The sequence below is a fragment of the Lactuca sativa genome, chromosome 3 (assembly GCF_002870075.4).
Source record: "Lactuca sativa cultivar Salinas chromosome 3, Lsat_Salinas_v11, whole genome shotgun sequence".
In the NCBI taxonomy this organism is placed as follows: Eukaryota; Viridiplantae; Streptophyta; class Magnoliopsida; order Asterales; family Asteraceae; genus Lactuca; species Lactuca sativa.
In genome coordinates, this window is record NC_056625.2 from 153585314 (window position 1) to 153591313 (window position 6000).

Here is a 6000-nt window from a genome sequence, read left to right on the forward strand (position 1 = left end):
GATTTCCTGTTAATGAGATATTCAACTCTCATTTAGGTCGCATATGCCAAAAACCGCTCGAACTAAAATTCGAGTTTCGGGCCGTGCACTGCTAAGCCGAATCTTAGAAAAATCATAACTTCCTCATACGAAGTCAGATTTGGGTGTTCTTATTTTGTATGTTCTTGGTTTAACGTATACTACAACTTTTTTTTAGATCACTAAGGCTAAAAAGTCCTCTATCGTAAATTCACTATTTACGTCTCCCGGTGTCGTGCCGGTTTTGCTGTAAAACTTCGACGAGCCATAACTTCTTCGTTATAACTCGGATTTCGGCATTCTTTATATGTATGGAACCCTTGAGACATATTCTACAACTTAGTTAAGATTATTTATTCTAAATAATCTTTTGTCAAAAAGTCGTTTTCGACCCCTATTATCTTTAAATTGACTAGCCCGGTTCTACGAGCGTTACAATTATCTCCCCCTTAGGATGATTACGTCCCGGAATCATCAATGAAACAGGGTTGTATAATGACTTCATAAATTATCCTTTCATCCTAGGTAATAACTGTAACTCATATGTTCCTTTGAATTAACTCCTTTAACTGTAGGCGGTGCTCGATCTTGCACCTGCTCCCTATTTCACATTAGACTCCAATATATGACCTTCAAGTCACAATCTCGATCCTTACTAGAGACTCCTTCTTCTTCTTAACGAACTATTTGATTTCCACAATAGACTGATGGGTCATGTTCTAATGACCTTTCATCGTGTGTTGCAACGCTTAGACTCAGGTCTTTTAGAGTCAAATTCCAGGACATATTATACCTTCCTTCATGTTCTAATGTGATATAATCACATCTTAAAGTAGCATTTCTATCAACAAACTTCTTTAAAAACTATTGTGATACTTATACAGATCCCTTTGATTATCTTTATTTCAATCTTCCATCTTACGTCAGATGTTATATCGAAATTGGCTCTCTGAACCACGTAACATACACATCGTAGTCGGACCCGATTTGATATGACCACTAGGGTCGGAATAACAATCATCTTCTTAGTCTTTACCGAAACAATGGTAACGACATACTTGAATAAAACGAATTCAATTACTAGCTCATTGGTAACCTTGTGACTTTCCCTGATCCAAGTGTGAGTCCTATGCTTCCGGTAGTATAGGCCTCTACTACCATTCACACCTACTCATACTCATCCCAAGTATTGTCCCGTAGTTTTCCAAGTCACCGAACAAGAAAATCACATAACGACTTAACAAATCAATTATCAAAACGAAGGTTTTATATTATTCCTTGAAATGATTACATAGGTGTTCAAGTTCACCCTAGACTATGCCTCTAACAGACTACATCATACGATATTATGGCTACTGCATAACTCGATCTTCGGATATGAAATCCTCATCCTTGATTCCTCGCGTTGCCCTCTGCTTCATCAAGGATCATTTGAAATGCTCTTGTCTTTGGTTTTGGCGGCATATTTGGCTTTGTAGCCCCCTCTTTCCTTGGGCAGTCTTGCTTGAAGTGTCCCTCTTCACCACACTTAAAGCAGACTTCTATCTTGGTTGTGCATTCGCTGACGTAATGACCAGTCTTCTTGCATTTAAAGCAGGTCATCTCTTTAGAGAATTTCCCAATGTGCTTCTTTCTGCACTTGTCACACCATTGCGTTCCTTCTTCAAACTTCTTTGAACCAGACTTCGAGAAATTTCTCTTCTCATCGGACCTTGAGGATCCTTCAAACTTTCTCTTCTCGCCAACCTCCATCTTGCTGGCTGCTCTTCCCTTGATCATATCTTCAACAGACTTGGCAACCCAGATAGCTGCCTCCAGAGTAGGTGCCTGATGTACTGGCACCGCATACTCCCATGGAAGTCCCTTTGCGTACTTGTCAATTTTTGTCAGCTCGTCTGGGACAAGGCGCAAAGCAAACTCCATCTTGTCCGTGAAGTTATTGGTGTATTCATCGATGGTCATGCTTCCTTTCTTCAAGGTTAGGAATTGGTTCTCCAGCTCGAGCAGGTTTTGGGCTGAACAGTACCTATGTTTGAATTGCAGCATAAACTCTGCCCATGTCAGTTGCATGGGATCATTGGGGCTTAAAGTCTTCCCCAGGGTGTTCCACCAATGAACAGCACCTCCTCGGAACTGTCGTACTGCAAACGTGGTCTGTAATTTGCCTCTGCAACCACACGTCATGAAGGCCAACTCCATCTCCGAGATCCAATCCATAACTCCGATCGGATCTTCCTTTCCAGTGAAAGTCGATGGCTTGCAAGTAAGAAAATCTTTGTACTTGCATCCATTCCTCTCGACTCCTTCATCTTGATTAATCCTTCTAATCACCGGTGCATCGGCTTGACCAAGGGTCCCACTATAGTTCCCTTCCTCTGATTGCCCATCATTCAGTTTGGTCTGTTCGATAGGCATCATAAGTTCCTCTTGAGTTTGTTGAAGTAAACACCTTGTTTCCTGCATTTGACGATCCAACATCATCTGGATCAACACTTGAACTTCGGCCATTGTGATTGGCTCAGGAGCGACTACTACAACAGGTATTTGCTCAATCACTGGGGGCTGATCTCGGTTCCCATTTGCATTCACGTTTCCAGTACGGGTCCTTTCCATCTTGATTTATACACCAAATAAGGTGAATCTAGATCTTTATTTATGATTGACGTTTAAATCATCCTTATGACTCCGAAACGTTTATATGCTAGTTCTAATATCGTAGTTAAACGCTTAGAATCCTAAACACATAAGGTTTCCAGATCTGGTCGGCAATAAACCATAGATCCGAACAAATAACAGCATATCAGGCACAAGCATTTAGCACATAAAAGCATTTTAGGCACAATTCCTAAGATAAGCTAGTGCTCACACCTCACAATCATCGCTTAGCATTCTAAGTTTAAGTCTAGAAATAAATCCATATTCCTAGTTCGCTTAAACTAATGCTCTGATACGAACTGTGACATCCCCATGTTCACGCCAGAAAAGACGGATTTTGTTTATGCTTTATAAAAATCAGAGTACCTTTTTTAATAAAAATGTTGCGGAATTTTCTCCCAGTAAAACATGATAAACACGTTATCAAAGCATTTCCGAAGAAAAGTATTTTTATTCATTTTAAAACATTTGGGATGTCATCGTCAATACAGAAACATAAGCATAAATAGAACTTACATTCATTATCACTAGTGATCTACATCTCTTTTAAATCTCTCAGTGTAATGTGACTTCATATCAACACCTGTGATATAAATAAACTGAGTGGGCCAGGTTGGGAAACCTGGTAAGTACATAGGGATTTCAATCCCACAATGTTATACATACATACATATATATATATATATATATATATATATATATATATATATATATATATATATATATATATATATATAAATTCACACAATATATGATTTCCCCATATATATAATCAACTCTTACCCCCACCCCGTCAGTCCTCACAACGAGACTATCCATACTCACGGACCTTAAATTTTACCTCTTACTCCGGATCTAATCCATGCTCTCGAGTCCTTGATTGTACCTATTCCATACTCTCGGATGAGGGACAATTGGTCTGTGTCTAAATCCATACTCCCGGATTAGTGACAGATGACTATGTCCTATCCATACTCCCGGACTAAGGACAACCGACTATGTCTTAATCCATACTCCCAGATTAATGACAACGGACTATGTCTTAATCCATATTACCGGATTAACGACAGTTGACTGAGTCCAATCCATACTCTCGGACTAGGGACAAATGACTATGTCTAATCCGTGCTTCTGGATCAATGACATGTTTAAGGGTTCTATTCCCCATATATATCTCACTCGTACTCATAAGTAGATACTACCCAATGACCCTCATTACAAATTTTAGGTTTACTCATTAACCTAAATCATTATAATAATCGGGTATGTTCTTTAACATGTAATTCAGACAACATCAAATAATTCGCACATAAACATATATTTAATATGTTCAATCAATACTTGTATTAAAATCATGTTCATGAAAGGGACTATGCACTCACTTGATTAGGTGGTGACTCGGCACTCGGACAGCACTTCGTTACTCTTAAAATAATTTTCCTCGACAAAACCTAGTATCAATATCACTAGGGTTTAGTCTAACGTTAACCGCGACTAATTAATAGTCTAGCTATTATTACTATTATATAAGCATTAAACATTACGTATATAGCCCATAATAATAGCCCAAGTATTTATTATAAGTTCCTAATAACATTACAATAATTAAATAAAAGCTATATTAAAAATAGCGTAGGCGTAGCTCACTTACAGCGGGTTTTTCTCAAAACTGGGCGCCACTGGAGTAGCGTTCCCGAGCCGAAAGGCTCTTCTTCTCGAAGCCGTCGGGCACTCCGGGGCTTCCACCTCGTGCTAGGGAGGTTCCATAGGCTTTTCGGGGGGTTTCGGAGCTAGAGAGAAGTTCTAGAGAGAGAGGGAAGTGAGGGGAGGTGTGAGGAATGAATGGAGGCCTCACCACTTATTTATAGGGGCTGGAGGAAGGCTCACGTCGTGAGCCAGGCTGGCTACTGCCAGGCGCAGCCTGGTGCTGACACGTGGCATCGCACATAGGGTGGAAATCAGCCGATTTTCAAAAATTCATAACTTTTCTATACGAAATCCGTTTTCGACGTTCTTTATATCCACGTGTAGGTAAAAACAAGATCTACAACTTTCATTCAGACTCCGTCGGCTAATTCTCGACCGATCTTAAATTTAGCAGTAGGAGGAATTTAGACTGCTAAATGACCGCGAAGAATTCGTAACTCCTTCATACGGAATCCGTTAACGAACTAAAATGAGATATTAAACTCTCATTTAGTTTGTGTAAGCCAAAAACCGCGCGAACTAAAATTCGAGTTTCGGGCTGTGCACTGCTAAGCCGAATCTTAGAAAAATCATAACTTCCTCATACGAAGTCAAATTTGGGTGTTCTTATTTTGTATGTTCTCGGTTTAACGTATACTACAACTTTTTTTTAGATCACTAAGGCTAAAAAGTCCTCTATCGTAAATTCACTATTTATGTCTGCTAGTGTCGTGTCGGGTTTGCTGTAAAACTTCGACGAGCCATAACTTCTTCGTTATAACTCGGATTTCGGCGTTCTTTATATGTACGGAAACCTTAAGACATATTCTACAACTAAGTTAAGATTATTTATTCTAAATAATATTTCGTTGAGAAGTCATTTTCGACCCCTATTATCTTTAAATTGACTAGCCCGGATCTACGGGCGTTACAGTCAGTTTCCGGAATTCGGCCCGAGGCAGAGGGCAAGGCCCTGGTTAGTTCCAAACTTTGGTCCGATGCAGTTTCCGAACTTCGGTCTGATGCAAAGGGAAAGGCTTTGGTTAGTTCCAGACTTTGGTCCGATGCAGTTTCCGGACTTCGGTCTGATGCAGAGGGCAAGGCCCTAGTTAGTTCCGGACTCCGGTTCGATGCAGTTTCTGGACTTCGGTCTGATGCAGTGGGCAAGGCCCAATATGTGTTTATATGTTGTTGTATGGTATGTGGTAGTTTGGGGGAGCTCACTAAGCTTCGTGCTTACAGTTTCAGTTTTGGTTTCAGGTACTTCCGCTAGCAAAGGTAAGAGCTCGGGTTGATGGCATCGCACCCACCACAACTTCAGTTTTAGCCTGAGTGTTTTATTCATATATTTTGTTATGATTCATACAATATTGTGTTGACACAGTTACTATGACTTTTGAGTACTCATTCTATGATTCTTATTATATATAACATTGGATGATGTGATACTTAGTAATATTAAAACAAAAATTTTTGGGTCGTATTTCGGGTTGTTAAACCGACTTCGTGAATGAGGCCTACTAACGGTAAAACGACTTGTTCTTATACATATATAATTATTATTAACTTATAATATTATAAAGTATAAGGGTTGAATTTTAACTTTTAAAATTCTAGGGGTTGGAACTAAAGTTTTTAAAG